At 38.6% G+C, this 20807-nt stretch overlaps 1 long non-coding RNA gene across 1 annotated transcript in view; it reads right to left on the reverse strand.

The window, feature by feature from the left end:
- Positions 1–2283: 2283 nt before the first annotated feature.
- Positions 2284–20807, reverse strand: part of LOC135298225 (uncharacterized) — a 36973-nt gene continuing 18449 nt past the window's right edge. The window contains exons 4-6 of the long non-coding RNA XR_010360237.1: positions 5101–5208; positions 4617–4798; positions 2284–3281 (exon numbers count right to left, since the gene is read on the reverse strand). This is a non-coding gene — a long non-coding RNA (uncharacterized LOC135298225). The remainder of the gene's footprint in view (positions 3282–4616; positions 4799–5100; positions 5209–20807) is intronic.

Raw genomic sequence — 20807 nt, forward strand, 5'->3', positions numbered from 1 at the left:
CATCAGTAAAATACAATTCAAAGGAAATGTCAGTGCATGAATACCTGAATTTAAAACACGCTCACGTTTTAAGTCAGAATTTTCTGTCTCAAGATGGGATTTGGAGGGATCTGCAGTGAATCCAGTGCTAGTCAGTATTTTTAATAATGATATCATGTAAAATAAAATTTTATTTAAAGTATTTAGTCCAGTCCCTTGCTGAAAAGGATTGTTATCATCTCACATATCAGGTAAGAATGTTTGATAATCACAGAAACAATTATAGGAAAATTTAAATTGAAAGGGACCTCAAAAGTCTTACTTTCTCCACAAAGGATCAGACCACTTTACTTTTGGAAACAGTATCCAACTTCTGATTATAAAATGATACATTAAAAAAAAAAGGAAAAAAATTGTATTTTGAGGCTTTATTCCTTGTCCTAAGTGTATTATTCTCTCTCATCAGGCTGAAAGAAATTGTCTGAATGCTGACATTGTCTGTGGATAGCGACAGTTTTCATCATCCTTGGATGCCTTTTCTAGGGTCTAACCCAAATTTTGCCTCAATAGTGGGTACTTATAAGTTACTTTAAAGCACAATAAACATAATTTAACAAATAAGCTATAAGTATAGCTTAAGCAAGTAAAAAGCATAGATTCTCTCAGAAATAACTGAACTATTACGGAAAAAAAAAAAAGAGCAAATAAAAAAAAGGAGCCCTTATGCATTGCAGAAAAGTTCATCTGGGAAGTTCACATGGTCAGGAAGAAAAGTGTAAAGAGACAGAAGTACTGCTTTATCACTTTTTAAGACTGACAGCAATTAATTTTGATCATTCAGAGCAATCAGGAGGACTTCAAAATAGGAGGGCTTCCCTTACTTCCCCTCTATATTTGGTGATGTATAACAAAATTATATCCTTTACCCTGTCAAGGTTTACTACCAACTAGAAAATTACAGAGACACAAACACTTTGATTGATTAAGAGAAACATAGTGACAAGTGAGACAGTGGAAGAGAGTTACTATTTCATAAACTTAATGGCTCAAAAGGAAAGTATCTACAAGATGCATATTTTCTAGCAGAACATTAGAAAAAATAAAACAAATTAAAAAAGCAAGATGAACTGTAATCTATAGCATAGGTTATCTTTGGAGTATGGCTGAATATGAGCCAATTTGAATAACTTTAATTAAGGTTTAGAGCACAACTCATAGGCAATGTTGACTAAAATAAATATCAGTAATTTTATCAAGGCAGTATGGAAATGTAAAAATAATACATACCCCTTAAAATATTTTTTTTTCTTCTTTGAGGAAATTTAAGCAGATATGAATATTCATGAACTGTCACATTTAACAGATATCATCATGCTATTTCATAAACTTTACACCCAGCAAAGTCTGTCTTCCTACAGGTTGTATAATTTCTACCCAGGCCATCACTTCCTACCCTCAATACTAAACTACACCTCCAGTCTGCCACAAAACATAGACTGTAATACGAAGCTAGAGACTCCCATCCCTGTTTTAACAAAGCTTTGCAAAACTGACTGAAAGGGTCCACATATATCTAGGGTCAGAAAAACAACAAAATTCCATAATATGATTTCTTAGAAGAAACAGTATATAGTTGAGAAGGTTCCTAAACTCACACTGTTTATTGCTGTCTTCCTCCCTGAGTGACTGCAGTAAATCAAATATGCACCTTGACCAGTAAGGGAAATAAGGAAATGCATAGCACAGTTATCAGTCCAAGGCTCAGCCTGGATCCTGCTGAACTTTGCAGGGCTGGGAGCCAGGAACTGCTTTTGTAGGAATGCACTTGTTACTCCTTCAGCCCAGAAGTCCTTGCCAACCACTCTTTTTTTTCTAAACCCCTGCATTGTTGGCATACATTCCATATTGGGGTTCTTGGACTTACAGGTTCTTACCACAGTCAGACAAAAAACACAGTTTTAAGTGTATCACTAGTTTGTTTTAGCTTAAGTCCTATGGCTTTAGTGCCCAAATTTTAAAGTTGAACTATTACACCTCTATTAAAACCATCTAGCTTCAAAAGATTTAGTGACACACACAAATTTAACCTGCTCTTTTGGAAGATCAATATCATCCACAGTTCCTAAATTTCCAAGGTATTTTGAAAGTTTCAATAGGTTTCAAGCAAAGGTGCTGCCACAATGAATAATCATCCATATACATTATGATTTTGAACCAATTAATATTGGCTACATGGAATAAAAAAATGGCTACTCAGTAGTTAATAGTAGTTAAAGCTGTACTTTCTTCAATGTAAGGCTCAAAACAATATTAAGATTAGGTAGCTAAAATCCACAGAAAACCCACTAATTTACACATTAATTATGACTGAATTCATCCTGTCCCTGTTGTACCTACAGCCACATAAACAAAGGCTAAAAGGCCCAATCTGCCTTCCCACAAAGTTTCTGGAGCTGGCAATTTGCTTTCATCAGATATGAGAGCAAGTAGAACAGGAGAATTGCCCTTCCACGACATATAAAAACATAGATGGTCACAGCCAATGACAAGCAGGCTAACTATCACCCTGCTAACTTCTTAATATTATTCTTTGCAATTCCCTTTAGAGACATGGTATTTATAGCTTTTAACACAGGAAAGGAAGAATAAAAGTTCTTGTGCAAATTTACAGCAAAGCAAAATCACAGAATGGTCCAGACCTGATTTTATTGCAGCCAAGGATCCAACATGACCAGAAATATTGCAGCCAAATCAAAATCTGTTTCAAGGGATTGCAGCACTATGTACTGTCGTCATGAAGCTGTGGGTGTGAGAAGTGTGTGGCATACTAAGATGGAAAGCATACAAATAGAAAACACATTTCATGGAAAAGCTTTGTCAGGGGAGATTAAGATAACTGGTTTTGACATTAAAAAGTAGGATTTAAGTTGCAAGGCCCCGCATGAATTCAGAATAAGTTTTTGCTACAACAGTGAGAAAACTTCTTTTCTTTTACAATCTTACAGTTGCACCATCTTGGGAATGACATTCAGTCTTTCTAGATAAACATTATTGAACAATATTAAAGTTTTGTTCATTTTATTTTGTTCAATAAAAATTTCCTCCACAATACTAGTGCATTTTAAAATCTTCAGCACGAAGTATGAGCAATCTTTAAACTACCACCACTTCTAGAGTGAGTTTATACCAGCTGTTTTCAGCTGGAGAACAGATTGCCATAAAGTCTTCTACAATGCTCTGAATCTTGAAAGTGAGCAGAAGGTAATCATTCTCTTCTGTCCTTTCTGTTCCCAGAGAAAAGGCTGGAGACAAGGGGAAATAGGAAAAAAAGAACTGCAGTAAGGAGGGGAAAAGATCTGCATGTAGCCATCAAAAGGAGAAGGGAGAAATCAAGAAGAGGCATTTGTCCAGCAAAAGAAAGGATTCCTACCTATCTGATACTGGGAAAAATGACTGTAGGGAGGGAAAAAAGGTATTAAGTGATCAGCTTCATAAAAAAAAATCCATTTCCAAATTGAAGGAAATTCTTGAAGAAAATGCCACATTGTACATGACAATTTAGTGAAAGGGTGCCCACCATCACCAAAGAGATCAAATTCATTTTAGAAATACTAGTCTTTTAAGAAGGAAGACCACTCCTGATAATGTGGATTTATTTACACACACTCAGAGTTCCCAATTAAGTCCATAGAGGGCTCAAAGATCCTCAGCTACAGGCCACAGTTTGTGGGTCAGCTCAGAAAGGACAGCCACTGCAGACATATTATGCTAACTCATCCAGTCCTCATGGATTTGCAGCTCACAAAAGCCAGCAAAACTGAAAAGGCCAACTCACATTTTTGTCATGTCATGTTTTAGTGTTTCTCCCTTACCCCGCCTCCCCCAAGACTGCCCCAAACCAGATACCATTCTCTTGGACTCCCCCCCTCCCCTTCCCCTTTCTGCTCTGGGGATGGAGTTGAGAAATGGAGGTACAAAAAGGTGTTACAGTTCGAGATAAGAACAATTAATTTACTGGAAACAGCAATGAGAAAAGAAAACTAACAGTAACAACTACAATATTAATAACAAAACTAAGTCAGAGATTTTCACATAAAACCCATGACAAATACCAAACATCCCATCACGCCATGCTTTCTCCTGACCAGAAAAGGAATGCCTTTCCTCCAAGAAGCCACAGTCCTTTTTCCCCACTACTGGCAATGGCATAGGATGGTATAGAATAACATTATAGTCTTGGATGTGCTCACATGTCACAGTGTACTGCAGCCTAAGAAAAATTGTAAAAGGAAATTAGTATCCCTGGGTTCAAGTGATCCAGTGGGCTCAGCCTCCCTGTCAGTTGGGACTAGAGGTGGGCACCACCACACCCAGCTATTGTAAAAAAAAATTAACTCCATCCTGGCCAGAACTAAGACACCAACAAAACAATCTCTCTCAGTGGCAGGAAGCACTTAAGCTAGAATAACAAGAGCAGAGAACACAGACAAGAGAAGAGAAAGCACTTTAAGGTACTGGCACAAAAAAGAGGCATAATAAAGCTTTCTATAGAATGTAAAATCAAAGTGTAAGAAAGCTTCAATATCACTGGATACCACATATCAATATGTTTGGAGTTAAGACAAAACTTAACTTACAGCATGGAGTTTTCATGAGGTGCTCACATTTCTGTTCCACTAGAAAAGGTGAATCTGCATTATTAATCCTAAAATTGTAGCTCAAACATTATTTTTGTCACTCTCTCAACACTGTGGTTGTCACTTTCTTAAGACCTGAAGCACTAATTTTCCACATCAAAAATTTAATAGGTGATGCATTACTGGAAAAGATGAAAGAATAGCTTGCATTAATGGAAACAATATTTTAATAAGCTTTTAATGTTAATTAGTCAAGAGTACTTTTAAGCTGTCATATCAGATCTGTATCTTTTTACTCTCTGAATAATTGGAGTTTGTTGTTTGTTGTTGTTAAAGAAACAGAAAAAATACCTATAATTCTTTTATTGCAAGTAGAAATCTTTAGCACATATACATGGGACACTCACAACTTTCAACACACAAATTTCCTTAATATGTATATGTTTAATAAAATAAACAAATTGTATTAAGAATAATAGCATACCTTAGAATTACTGTGGGTCATAATCACAAATTGTTCTTGCTATTTGAGGCCTTTTGACTGTTGTAATAATCCAAAAATCTTGGTGGTTTTCACATTGACTGAGAAACCCTGATCGGGGTAGAAAGGATAGGTCAAAAAGGTAAAACTTATGGGTGCTTTCCTTCATTTTCAATCTGTACAGATAATTTCATTACTTAGAAACTGCATGTCATACATTTAAAATGAGTACAGCCTTAGTATTGTTCAGAAAGGATTTGACCTGCAAGTGTAATAGATGGGTGCATAGGCCACACAGCATTAGCTAGAAATACTGAACTATAAAATGTGGAACTTGACTGTACATGTTCAAAGAAAAATAAAAAAAAACAATGTTAAAAAGATCCAATAAAATTTCTTTTAGGTTATAGCATTCTTCACAGCAGAATAGAAACAAAACAAAAACATGCAGCCAATTACTCTTGTGAATTATCATCTGCAGAAAATAAAAGGTGAGGAGTCCCCATCATAGGAAAAGTTGGCTGGATCTTTTTTAAAGGTCTCAGAAGAGAATAGTAAGGGCTTGCTTTGGTTTTCTTCATTCTATTTGTATCACTCAAGTTTTGCAGTCTCCCTCCATGCCCCCATGAATGAATGTTGCTTAAATTAGTCTATTTAAAAGGTAGGTTGAGTCATTTTCACACTGACTTATATAAAGCCATTTTTCCTGTTTTATTAGTCACATTAGCATTCTATTGCCCTTTAAATGTCACAAGTTCAAGAGCATAGCTGTACATATCCTGGAAATACTCCTGTTTTATGTGTTAAAACAGAAAGCTACAATTTCCTGGGACAGATAAGGTGACCAAAAAATTAAAAAAAAAAGGGAAACAAATGGGGCATAATAGCACAGAGTAAAACAACAGCCGTTATGAAAGGATTATTTGCAAGTGAAGGAAGAGTAGGAATGCTACTGAGAGCACAGATTTAGAAACGCTTGTTTGTATTGTCTCTATCAAAACATGTGAAACAGCTGATAAACCCACCACTTGCTGTAACTCACAGAAAGGAAGAAAAATGGCACTGCACTCACCTCCTGACATATTCCTTAATCTTTTAGGGACATTTGAAAAGCCACATCGTATGTTGGAAGTACTCTCATTTGTTAGGGGTGTTTTATTTGAAAGCAGAAACCTGCAAAATTCCCTGGCTGTATGGTATCTAACCTAAAACATTTCCAGGTTTATCAAGGGCAACATGAAAAGCCCAGACTGGTTGAAAGGAGTTATTGGAAATCAAATGAATTTTGAAGTCTGCAGGAACTGACCTACCATCTTCTGTCAAAGGCAGGTTAGTGCTTCAAACAGGTTAGTGCTTGAAAAATATCACCCAAGTCTCCAAATCCAGTTACCCACAGAGGAAAGTAAAGTACAACAATTTTTTCCAGCACTGCCATAAAAACATCTTCCCTACATGTTACCATAGCCCACGCTACACTGCCCACCACCTCCTGGCAAATACAAGGCTCATTAATTATATTGTGGCTTTTAAATGTCTACTGCAATGTGCCACAAGAAGACATAACTCTGTTTCTGTCGCCAAGTGTCACAGGTCCCCACAATAACAAATAATTTGCTAGATAAATTAGCTTAAGAGGAAAGCACATGGTACAAAGGAGGGCAAACTCTTCCTCTCCTCTGCCTTCCTTCCACTCCAGAAATCCTTGCCAAGCTCACGAAGGAGAAAACCACATACACCCACAGGATGCACGTAACATGAGGACTTATACATTTACTCAGCAGGTATATTTTTTCAGCTTTTTGCATATCATGTTTTAACTCCAGCTGTCAATTAAGCACGATGCAGCCACTCGCTCACTGCTCCATCCTGCTGGTGGGGAGAGAATCAGAAAAGTGAAGTGGGAAAATTTGTGGACTAAGATAAAGACAGCTTAGTAGGTAAAGCAAAAGTTGCATGCATGCAAGCAAGGCAAAACAAGGAATTCATTCACCACCTTCCATGGGCAGGCAGGTATTTATCCACCCCCATGAGAGGAGGGCTCCATCACATGTAGCAGTGACTTGGGAAGACAAATGCTGTGATTCCAACATGTACCCTTTTCCTGTTTCTTTCCCAGCTTTATCTGCAGAGCATAATTCCATACAGTATGGGTGCCATGACACGGCTGCCAACTCCTTGTGCACCTCCAGCCCACCCACTGGTTGGGTGGGATGAGAAGAAGAAAAGGCCTTGTCTTTGCGTAAGCCCTGCTCAGCAATAACAAAAACAACCCTGTGTTATCTGCACTGTTTCCAGCACAAATTCAAACTACGCCATCAAACCAGCACTGTGAAGAAAATTGTCTCCACCCCAGCCAAATCCAGCACAGTGTATTACAACCATGTCATTACACCTGAACCGAGTCCACACAAAGAAATACTTGGATGTCTCAGTGTTCTCTGTGGTCCATTGTGCAGGGTGCCACAGGGTGCAGTGGTTCCCTGGTGGCTGGAGGTCCCCAACAGGATCTGTGGGGGCAGGGCCCAGTCCTGTGATGCAGCCCCTCACCAAGCAGAGAGAGGTTTACTGGTCTTGTCAAGAGCCCTGAGAGCCAAAATCCCAAAAGCAGCACTGGTGCACCCTCTGTATTGCCGAAACAGGGCTGTACACAGGGACTTTCTGCTGTGGAAACTTCATCTTCCAGCTCTGCAAAAGGTGGCAGGCAAAGGGGGAAAAGGAATGAGGAGTACTGCCACATAACAGGTGCTTGGATATCCTACATCTGGAGGATGGTGGACTTAACCTGTAGCTGCCAGCTCCAGCACAAGCGATGTAGTACTTGCTGTCAGGTTCAGAGGCAAACAAGCCAGTCAGTGACAGCCTGAAGATCCAGTTATGGCTGTGGCAGCACAGGAAAGCCACCAGAGGAAAGCGCAGTACCCTCCTGCTCCCAGCACTTACAGTATCTACTCAAATGAAGGTGGAAGTTTGTTGTACTTGCTTAGTGCTCCTATCTGGTCATCCAGCTGCCAGGCTGTCACCACACTCCTGAGGGCCCCAGAAAGCAGGCAGTGCCAAGGACCCAGTGTGGCACTGCTCAGATGCTACAAGACGTCACACTTCAAGGATTTTTGTGCACAGCAAAGTTCTATGTTTGGCAACAGGCATAGGAGGAACTCATCTGCCATTGCTGCTGAAGGCCATCAACACCAGCTGCCCATGTAGAAGAGACCTTGGTGCACAATACACAAGATGAGTGATGCTTAAACCGAAAACTGTTGAAAAGAAAGTAAAGGCTGCAGACAGCTGCCTAAGAATGCTGAGGCACAAAGATCTTTGCCTGACAAAGCCAATTTAGCAGTCCCTCGTCCCAGGAAGATGAGTAAGAAAGTCACTCAGGAAAAGGGTTTTGTCTAACCCAGCAAGTGCTCAAACCACCATGCCCAAATTTGGTGCTGGCAACAACAGCCTCAACATGGTATTTAAGCAGTCAAGTGAGCAAACAATCTGTAAGCTATTGAATATCATCTTGTCACAGTAAATGATGGAGTAGTTCAAGGCTGAGAAATACAACTGCCAGTCATGTCTTCTGTTTTAGTCTATCCTAATCCATTTTTGATTTATATATAGCACAGAGCACCCTAATAAATCCAGCACAACTCTGAACAAAGACCTGAGCTCAGCTCTTTTGCATATGCTTCCTCTCTGTGAATGTTTCAACTCCAACTCAGCAAAAATATGATGCCAATGTCTTCTAGGAAATATATAAATATTCTCATGCCTGGTGCCCATTGAAAAGTTCATTCTCTTTCCTTGAAGCTAAGATTGCTCTTCCCTTGAAGTCTATAAGGTCTGCAACTAGAATACTGAAAATGTGCTCCAAGGAACTGTTAAATCCACTCACCAGAAGCAGTACAGTAACTCTGGTTAAAGTTGGCTGTGCTTCGGGATCAGACAGGCCTCACAATTCATCCTCTGTGATAGACACAGACTGATTTTTTTGAGAAAGAAATTGTTTGCTTTGAGCTAACACACAAATCCAACACCTTTATAGAATCAATGAGTTGTTTAGGCTGCAAAAGACCTCTAAAATTATTGAGTCCTACTGTAAACCCAGCACTGCCAAGTCCACTACTAACCCATGTCCCTAAATGCCACACCTACACACTTTTAAATCCCTCCAGAGTTGGTGACTCTAACACTTCCCTGGGCAGCCTGTAATAATGCTGGACAACTCTTTTGGTGATGAAACTGGGCCTGATCCCCTCGTTCTGCACATGCTCCATGATGGCCCTCAAGAGATCTGCTCCATGACTTTCCCTGGCACCAAGGTCAGGCTGACTGGCCTACAGTCCTCCAGATCCTCCTTCTGGCTCTCCTTGTAGATGGACATCACATTTGCTAACTTCCAGTCAACTGGGACCTCCCTGATTAGTAAGGACTGATGGCAAATAGCTGAAATGGCTCATTTCATCCTAGAGTGTCTTCTTGCAAGCTGTTTTGATGTTTCTTCTCTCCCTTTTGTCTCAAAATCCAGGGAGATGAATTAGGCAGAACTACAATCGAGTATTCTTCCAAGCTAGAGAAATTATGCATCATTTATGCTGCATAACATGCTATACAATGTCCACCATCAAGTTCTAGAGATTGTTAAACTTATCCACTTACGCATTCTGAGGAGAATAGGATTAAACATTTCTGACAAAAAACTTTTATCTCCCCATTTACAGTAAACATGATTATTCCTTTTTGAGATAAAAAAGCTGGTTTAAATTCTTCAATGCTGAAGTATTCTGGGAAAGCCAACAATAAAGCCAAACAATAAATAACACTTGATTCTTCTGTATTTTCAAAAAGTTGTGCTTGAATAACACTAAGACTACTCATGATGCTTTAGTTTAGTCATGTTTTCCTGAATTTTTGCTTTTGTTGGTCTGTCCATATGAAGAAAAAGGTCCAAAGTGTGGAAGTTTATGATATTTGTATTCTACTGCAGTAATGGTCCTACCAGTGCAGGGTAGAGATTTGTCTGGTTCACATGGCTAGAAAAGAAGGTAGAATCAGAGAAAGCATGGTTATGTGTTTTCTAAAACATGTCCCTAGATCCCAGCAATTAGGAAAGAGGGAAGAAAGAAGGAATACCTTTTATGAAGATAAACATATTCAGCTATCAAGTTATGTAAAAACATAATACCCAAGTATGAACAGTGTGGTTACTGTGTCTGCCTCTCTTTGATCTACATTTTCATTTCTACTTAATGTAGACTTCCATCACTCGCTATCCTCTTCCTGCAAGGAAATTATGGTCATTTTTAATCCTCTTTGTTCAATACCTGTTCTGAGCTGTTCCCAAGAAATAGGGAACTTTCACAGAGACCTCTAGGTTTCTGTGCCACTATTAATCATCCTTCAGAATCAGTCTCCTAACCTGCTTCTTCCTATGGGCCAGAATCAAACTTTGGAATAATTTTTGAGTTCAGGTCTATCCCTAAAAGCATCTCTTTCTCACCCATTTTTCTCCATCTCTTCACCCAGCACTAGCTCCATAGGCAAGGAGATGCTTGGAAACAGACTAAATTAGGAAAAAAAAAAAAACTTTCTCTGGTCCTTACCCCTCTGAATCAGCAAGCAAAAAAAGGAGGAAAGGCTGGAGCTCTAAACATAGTCCCTGACTATCTATCAGAGGCAAAGAGTACCAAATAGCCTGGTAAAAACATAGTAACTCAACATGAACCCAAGGAGTGAGTTAGTTATGCTGTCTAGATTTACACCATTGGAAGTCATCAGCAAAATAAAACTCATCTTCAAAACAGTCATTATTTCTCACTCAGAAAACTTAAAAAGCAAGTCAGGAAACCCATTTTCTTCTTCCTACGTGATATTTTCTGTTTGGAAGTGTAATGAAAGAAAACATTCTCTGTTACTGGAAACATTAGAGGATCTCAATGTCTCTGTCCACACCAGATTCTGCAGCAGTGGCATCACCCTTACGTTTTGAAGAACAAGAGCATGATCCCTGAATTGCACAGGCCCTTTGACTTTTGTGGCTCCCAGGGAATTTGAAGGGGTTTAGATGTGTACAGCCCATGATAGAGTGCAAGCCTGAATACAGCATTAGAAGCAGTAACCCATCACACTTTCACAGCACAGCTGGAGCAGGCTGCTGTGAGAAGGCAGAAATTTCATTGCCTATTCTTTACCCTACAAGAACCACATTTAATCTTCCAAAAAGGAAGACAGAACCTACATGTGACCTAATATTTTCCAGCTGGCTATGACACTGAATAAAAATGTCAAAGTAAAATCTACTTTTCCTGTAGCTGAGCAATAGACACTTATGCATCACATCCCAGAACTGAAGACATGATTTTTCTGGAACAGGATATTTTGCTCATCTGAATCTCTCCTCTGGAATCAGCAACATTTCTGCTAATAAGAGACAGACCCAGATTGAGTCTTGTGTCACCATTGGGGTAGACTGGGAGATGAGAAAAAAGGGAGGGGAAAAAATTCTCAGCTATTAAAAACCAAGCTCTAATATGATTCTTCTGTGTTTATGAAAAGAGCCAATGAAAGTTGATGCACCCACTAAGAAGGCAAGCACTGTCATCACTGACCTTAGTAGGTGATTTGTGCCTGCGCCTGTTGCAACACAGCCCTCTATAATGCTCCTTGGCAGCAGATAGTTCATCATTATCTGGCAGCTTTAGTGGAACTTTAGTGGCTAAAGGGGAGAACTTTATGGGGAAGGAGGGGGAATTTTCCACCCTCCCTCGCTCAGGAACTAGGAGGTGCAACCTCAAGAGCTGGCTCTAACTGGTAGTGGAATGTCTAGATATAACTAGGTCCTATGTACACCCCTGTCCTTGAATGGATGTAATGTCACCTGTGATCGTGGGCTTATTGTGCCAAGCATATTGAGACAGCCTGAAAAACTGGGTTTTTTCCTTTGCTGATACAACATGAGAGACTGCTCATTCTTCAATTACAGTGATCTGCAACATGGAACTGCAAGTTCTGACTCAGGTCGAGTCAGAGCCATGTCTCCTCATTTGCACATTGCAAAGCAACTACCAAGCTAGGTAACTAAGAGCTCCCTGACTCCTGCTACCCCCCCAAAACAGAAAGTCCTAAGCAAGATTCCTGCAACACTGGGTGAGCACCACACAAGCAAAGCTGCAGTGAGTTCGCACTCAGTGATTCTTCCCTGACATAATGACTTTGGGGGAAGGGATCCAAATGGTGAGTTACACAAATTCTTCCTGCAACAGCCAGAACCTTGATTGTTTGCCATGGCTGAAGGCATAAAAGGAACAAAATTTACATCCACTGTGCCATGAGCATGGAGTAATGAAGAAACGTGTCAATAAGATCATATATGTCTGCCGTTGCTGCAGCTACAAGCTCTCCATACTATTTCCATATATTGTCTCTTTACAGAGACCACTTGGTAGGTTTCTCAAAGCTCAGACAACATTTAATGTCAGAAGCCTTGGGCATATGTGATAATTCCTGTAAAGCCTTGTATGAAAGAATATAAAAGATGGGAAAAAACCAAAGTTTACCTTTGAAAACTGTTTTCTGACTTTGTAGGAAAATATTTTCCCACAGGCTTTACTAAACACAATATAGAGTAAGAGTCACATCATGTGTATCTGTGAAGCAGTGTATGGCACAGCAGGCACAAAATAATATTGTATGGAAATATTTTTGTATAGAAATTGTTAATTTTCATTGCTGGCATACAAAAGGCAAAGGTAATGAAGGGTAGAGGAGAACTTGACATAATTTTTTTTAGTATTTGGTATCTCTAATTAAAAAGATATCAGCATCAGAAAGATGTATAAATCTAACAGCAAGAGAAAATTGTCTTCATTTTCCTAACAACATCTTGAAATGTAGAGGTTGGATATAACTGACTTTTAACATGGCAAAATAAACCCCAAACATTTTTAAAATCTACATTTCAGAAATGTTCCTAAAGTCAGAACAAATCAAAATGAGCTCCTGATATCTTCCATCAGCTTTTCCCAACCCAATACTTCTCTATCCTCACTTCTTTCATATATATACTTCTTATTTTTCCTATGAGAAATCTAAATTGATAGATTAAAATAGCCCATCTACTTGATTTCTTTAAAAGTAATTGAAGTTTCAAGGAGTCAGGCTAAGGATATAAATGCATCCCAAACTCATTACCACTTCTCTTTGAATATTAAACCCATATATTTAAAGTCCTTCACATGACCAAGCTGTAAATCCAAAATCTTCTTATGCACGGCCCCACACATCAAGTAGCAGAAGAAAATAGAGTGACAGTTTCTGTACAAGAGTTCCAGAAGTCTCACTGTACAACAGCTGTTACTCTTAAAATTCTTTAAAACACATTGCAGTGATGAAGACAGAAGCTACTGGTCCTTGTTATACTTCATTACTCATTCAACTCATACAAAAATACACTTTCACGAATACCAGTCTGAAGTTCATTCAGAGGAATACTTTTGCTTGTAGTCACACAAGCATCTTTTTCCACTCCTTCTGTTTTAGGCCTTGATCTTATCAGAAACTTCAGGGCAAACAGAAATATGACCAGCCCTGGCTACAAATATAATTTAATAATAGATCAATAGATCCCCCTCCAGAACCTAGTTAACAAGAAGAATAGGTAAATTCCCTAAATTCAGTGGAAGGTTACTTTTAGGTGAGACCAACTCCTCCAAGTACTAGGGCAGAGTTTCAAGCTAGTTTGAAAGACAGACTTGCCAAGGTGTTTCTTCTCATGTGATATCAAATTGGATTATGCTACTAAACCTGCGGTGAAAACTACGTTACATCTCAAATAAAACTTATAGTAATTTCCTCTTTCACAGAAAAAAAAGTAAAAACCTCATAAAACAGCTCTGCAAGGTAGGTTCAGGCCAATAAGGTTTTGAATAAAGGATGATACGTAGGACTAAATAACATCTGGCAACTAAAAGAGGTGTCGATTGTCCAGACACGTGAAAGACTAGAATACACAGCTACAACACTGCTATAAATAAAACAGTTAAAACAGAGCCTGCAAAGGCAGTCCTCTTCACAAACAATTGTCTTACTGGGAAAGATGAGATTAGAAACGCAAACAAAAAACTGAACTCCTCTGATGGAAATTCATATAATGTGAATAATTGTCCAGTTGTCCAAGAGCCTATCTAAATCAGAGCCAAATCACAAGCTGGGGAAACATCCAGAAAAAAATAGAAGATTGTATTTTGAACTACAAGCATGGTGTTTGCCACCAGTGGGACACACCAGCTTTTAATCGGTATTGATTACAGCACTGTTTGTGATGCATGGATGATGGAAAACATTTTATTCTGTAAGGTACAAACCCAACATTAAATATTTTATCCTGTTTTCTCCAAGATAAAAGTCAGCACTTTCTGTCAGTCTTTTACACAGAAATTTTTTGCTACCATGAGCTCTTGGTAAAGAGAACAAGAAAAAGCAAAAAGAACAAGAAAAAAAAATCAGACACACAATGACAACGTCTAACAAAATCCCTCAAATCTGACCAGTGCTAGTCAGACTTTCCCAAAGTACAGTCACTAAAAAGGCTTTTTTTAGGCTGAGCCTTAACTTAAATGCGACCTCAAATTCTGATTACCTGAAGGTAAGCTTAATATCATATCATGCTAAAATGCACTCAAGTTCTATATTAGATCCTCTTATTTTAATTAGATTGTAATTCTGCAGTAAGTCCTTTAACAGAAAAAAAAAAAAAAAGGAAAAATAAAAATCTGTGTGTGAAAGGTGTTAAAAATTAAATGTTCTGAGGGCAGATTAAAAGTCTGTTCTATAAATAAGCACATAACACTTTAACATAAGTAGCATCACCCAAGTAGCCCTATACTTAGAGAACATCTCAACTTTTCAGGAAAGATACCTCATATTGTGAAATTTTGCCCATTGTTCAAAAAAGATAACACCACACAAATATGGTGTCTGAGAGAATAATTTGCAAAGATGTCAGAGACATTATTTCCAATGTCAGAAACTAGTGACTTGGATCACCAGCTGGTAAGCTGACCCTCATTAGTGTCCCTCTCTTCACTACTCCAAATTCTGATTAACTGCTCTGCATGTTTTAGAAATTGTATGAAGCTTTTGGGTCCTCAAGGATAATGCTTTATCCACCTGCAGTTGATTTAGAACCCCTTTATAGACAGATATTTTAATACAGCTACCCCCACCAGAAGAGAAAGCACAACTTTTTGAGATAGTTCATGAGATTAAGGAGTGGTAAAGCTGAGAGGGGTTACTTTTCCTGACCATTCCTGTGAGTCTAAGTGTCAGTGCAGTCGCAAACCATGGAAGGTTGGATATAAACACTTAATCCCAGATTCCTGTCCCATCACAAGGGGTAACATATTCCCAGACTCACTGAAGAATTTAGTAATGGTACCAAGACCGGGGAAAAGGAAGGAAAGGAAAAAGAAAGAAAAAGAGGATAGGAAAAGAAAATGTAATAGATTGGTAACTCAAATAACTGAGACAAGAAGAGATCTGGTTGGCTAAACCATAGGTTTATAGCTATAAAAGGTGCGGGGAAGGAGAATGATGGAAGGGAAAAAAAGAATTGTACAAAAATGAAGAGGGATGGTAATTTAAAAAGAAAATCAAGTTGGAAATACAGAATAGGGAATTTCCCTGAGGACATATTAGGTGCAAATCTGGCTTCCCTGAGAGTGCATAGCAGAACAGTTAAGGATAAATGAGCTGGTTATTTTGCACATAACGCTGAACAAAGGTTCAGCATTATGTACAAATTGACATTAATTTTAACAATCTTAGACCTGAAACTGAGCTACAGCTATTGGTCCTTCCCCCTGTAATGGGCACCTGAGAGATATATAGCTCTTTCTGTCCAGAAATAGCTGTCACAGACTTTACCTGGTAGCACCACCCTCTTCATCCAGCTTTTGACCTCCAGAAACCACTCAGTCCAAAGACTGCCCATCTAGCAGTCTGAATAAGGACTGCTGATACTTTTCTACAGCAAAAGGTACTGTTTAAGATTAAATGTTTGGGAGATCCTTTGATAAGGGGGAAAAAATTGTTCTTCAGGAAATTAGAATTTTGACATAGAGCCTGAGTTAACACTATGGCCTTCAATAATGTATATAGTGTATATTGCTTCAATAGTGTCTACCGCTGTAAAGAAAAGGAAATAAAATTTAAGTGTGCACATTGAATTGGTGGTTTCACTATTTAGTTTCACTAATTACAGTGCCTCATTCTTGGTATGTTTTGTGCACAGTGAATTGTCACAATTGTCAAGTGAAATTAATTCACAGATTTCTTTCACCTCTGGGGTTTACTCCACATCCTTGCTGACAGAATAATTTTCATAGTGTGCTGCTTTATTTGCATGGTATTGTTATACATGTCCCTCACAAGCCACAGACACCACTATTCTCTAGATAAATATATTTTAAAAAATCCTAAACTTCCTAGAATTGTTTACAAAATGTCCACATTCAGCTTAATGCTCCTAAGGTTTCTTGCAGCAGTAAAATATTTCCAAGGCCTGGCAGGGGTGATTTTTAATACAGAGCCAGTTGTTAGCAAGAGTTCAATAAAACAGTCAAGCTTTCCATTTCCAAGGCAGGATCATAAAATATGCCAACACCGAGTAAGTAGAAATAGAGAGCAGATAAAGGGCTAGATTTCTCAGAGGGTACCATGCAGCTTGGAGGAGGTGTCAGCTCACCTTGGCTGAAAATATAGTCTAGATTTTAAAGACAAGAATTCTCTCATGTGGCAAATCTGCAGGCCCCAATCAGCAATGTCAGCTGAAAGCCATCAACTGGCAATATCAAAGACAACATTCAGCATTATATTTGTCAAAAGCATGTCTTTGGCTAAATCCTTGAGAAATTCTGCTACTAGTAGTAATTCCATAAATCTCTGTAGCTCTGTGTTATATATCAGGGAGACTGATATTCCTGAGTATACCTAAGGACTTAAAAAGCACATGGCTATAGAATCTAATGCTAAATTAGGAGCTTCCTAACATACACAGATCTCTACTTCCCTGTTGACCCTAAAACAGCAATAGCAAAACTGAAAAACAACTTTCTATCAGTCAACAGATCTCCTGAATTTCTCTTCCCATTACCAACACCAAACAGTATAGCACTAAATGAAGCAGTACTAAAATTATTCTGAATACTAGTTCGGGGAGGGAGGGAGGGCATTAAATCCCATGGAGATGGTAAAGTGTGTGCCCTGACAGCTTGTACTCTGAAACTCTGACTGATGAAGGAACAGGGAAACAGAAATTAAGCCTAGAAGCAGCAAGAATTCCCTGAGATGGGGCATTCTGGGGAAAAAGGGAAGGCTTTACAGGGTGCAAGAGCTGCTTGGCTGAAGCAGGTCCTGAACAGCAGCAGAAATGCAGAGAACAGTGTGGAAAAGTGACCTCCATGAAGCTGAGCTACCTGCACATCAAAATGAGTTGGATCCTCATAGAAAAGTTTCTTTCTGCTCCCATTAAATGAGCCAAGAGGCTGGGCCAAGCCAAGTACCCACCACAGTACAAAGCAGTGGAAGACTCTCATGTATCTGGCACTGCTAGAATAAAAGAAAACGTGAGGTCTCCTTGAACACTCAGACAAGTTCAGGCAGGAGCTAGGCTGTAAAGCTGGGAGTGAGCAGCAAAATCTAGCCCTACACCAACACTATAACAATACAAGAACATGAGAATGTAGGGACAAGAATCATCCAACAAATAGAAAATGGACCTGGGAAGTTTGGACAGGTCTGTTTTCATTCATAAAGTTATTACCAGGGTCTCTTCCTGAAAGAAAGAAATCTTGAAACAGGACATATTCAAGCTGTGTCACTTGGGAATGTGTCCTGTGCCAACCAAAGCCTAGCCAGTCCAGCCACTTGAAGTTTATATCTCATCACTGTGTCATTTCTGTTTCTGTTTGTGGCCAGAATGAGGATGTGCCATGACAGAGAAAAGCAAAGCAGCAAGCACAACTATCCTTCAGTTGCTCCACAGTAATAAATGAGTCACTTGATAGGATCAGAGAGTCCTGTCAGAGCTGCTCCATCTGTACAGCCTCACAGCCTTCATTCCAAGCACTTATTACTCAGCATAAAGGTGCAAATTCTTGAGCAGCTTCTGAAAAATTGTAAAATTAAAAAATCACCTTCTGGAGGATTAACCTAATAGTAAAAAAAATGTAGACTAACAGGAAGCATACAGAAACAGGTGCACTGTGTTAATCACAAGCAGCTTGATAGCAATGAAGTACCAGAAAGAGGCAATAAGGGAACAAGCAAAGAATCCATAACATGGAGTTGTACTATACCTGCTTTGATAAAAAGTCTCTCATAGCACATAATAGACGTTTAAGAATATTACTGTGTATTTTGGGAATAGGACTGTCACATTTTCATAGAGTCCAAGCATCCATTTATTGTGAGAGTCCACTGCAACACTCAACATAATGCTGGGCCAACCTGCAGCATAATTAATACCATAAATGTCTCCCAGACAAATTAACACAAAACCATAAAATTGCTTCAGTGGAGCCAGTCTGAGTGATCACGTTAAAACCTTCAATTCATGCAAATCTGCAACTTGTGACTCGACACCATACTTTGCTTTTTAGAACCACTTTAGTACCATCTCCACACAACTGATTGTCATTACTTATTGGGGCAAAATTCACTATGAAGTCTCAGGCATCTATTTGTACACTGTTTTGCAGCTTCATGAGCATGTGTGTGTCAAGTGTAATAAAGAGCATGAAGGCAGGAGGAGGGAAGCCACACTGATAAAGATCTGTGAACCAGTAGTGAAATGGTGATATACACATCCTTTACCAAAGACATTGGCCCAGTTTCTTAGTCCTGCTCTATCTAGTACTGTTAGGTTGAATTTCATAGGGATAAATGTTCACAGTCTTTGAATAATCCCAACCCCACAGCAACATCAGCAAAATTTTTAATTATAGTGAACTGTTTCAGTATATATTTAGTTTCTATTTTGGATATGAGTGTTATGTCAGATAACAGTTCTGACAAATGCAGTGGAAAAATTTACCTATCTTTAAAAAAAATCATACATGATATTTGCATTTGTCTCTGAACACCAAGCAGCACTCTTCACTCCTCAAGTTTTATGTCCTAAGAACAGGTTATTGTCTCCCATTTCTGTGCCCTTCCTTTTCTTTCATTAAACTGTGCTTTGAAGCCTGAATGCATTTGCAGTTCTCCACATGTAAAGTCTTGGATAATAATTTTCTGACAACAGCTTCACAATCTGGCATGCCAGTCCACTTGTAATCTTATTGTTCAAATTGGTCAGCACCAGCTGGAACTTGCCATGTTAATATTCTTATACAAGATCTTTTTCCACTCTGCTATGACAAGCCATCAATAGAAGCTCTGCCTGTGGTAGCTCTGGCACCAAAAGTATACAAAAAGCACTATTGCCACACTGCAAAAGTAATTACAAAAACAAACAAAAAACAAAGATGAAAACATTAGCAGTCCGAAGTAACATGGAGTAGTGAATAATGAAAAATAGCATCTCCTCAGTTCTCCTTCTTGAAGAGAATTCTCATGCAGAGTCATTCCATAACATAGGGTGGAAGAATGAGACTGTATGTGAGACAAAGCAGAAGAAAGCAGAAAAGAAACAGTAGTGGGTATGAGAAATAAAGCTGATAAAATACAAGCAAGTTTTAACTATTGTAATTCTAAGGCAGGAAGTAGAATTACTCTAAGATACAGCAATTTATACATCTATAATTAGCTCTGGAGAAAACGTTTATGTCTACTTTACCTGGGATAAATGGCAGAGACAGGAGTTCCTAGAAGAGAGAAGGAAATGCTATTTCATTTTGGATTTGCATAGGGTTGTGCACATAACAGTACACAAATTTTCATCTACCTGGATAAGACATTTCTGATGCCAACAATGAAAGCTGATCTAAGCTGTTGAACAGCTGCAGATCTCTATAGGCCCACATCAACAGTGACTGTATCACTACCATGTCTTTGATGAATGATGGCAGGTTGGCCACTGCAGTGTGGAATGAAGGAGGGAAGGAGCAGATCAATGCATTTGCAACGAGTTGTTTTTTGCCAACTGTACCCATTGTTCTGAACAGGTTTTACAAGTTGATTTATTAAACCCAGACTAATTTAAACAAAGTAAGATTGTTTCAAGGAACAGCAAAAAATTTTATAAATTCTTAAGAGACACTAACTACTGACCACAAATAAATTTAGCTTTAATGAAAAAAAATCATTATATCTCAACTTCTGATCATCATATTGCAGAAAAAATTAAGCACAAAGCTAGTAAATGATTTAGCCATTATAAAAAGGAGAAGACTGAAAAATAATATTGTCATTCAGATAGTATTTTATAATCAATGCTCTGGTTGCTAAGCTATTAAAGGAAAGTTGACCTTTTTCTGTTTAGCAACTTAAAAGCAGTCACTTTTCAGCAGGTGTCATTGTCGTCCAAAATATTGGTGAGTTTGTTAAGGTTTGAGTTGTACAATCTGTGAGGTTGTTATAAAAGAAGTGAAAGTACCTTTAATTCTATATATTCACTTTTTTGTACTGAAGAGTATTCAGTGTTTGCCATTGTCAATTCAACCCTTACAAAGAGTGAATGATGGCACCAGAAGTTTGCACATTGTACCCAGAAACAAAATCTA

The sequence above is a fragment of the Passer domesticus genome, chromosome 3 (assembly GCF_036417665.1).
Source record: "Passer domesticus isolate bPasDom1 chromosome 3, bPasDom1.hap1, whole genome shotgun sequence".
Lineage (NCBI taxonomy): Eukaryota > Metazoa > Chordata > Aves > Passeriformes > Passeridae > Passer > Passer domesticus.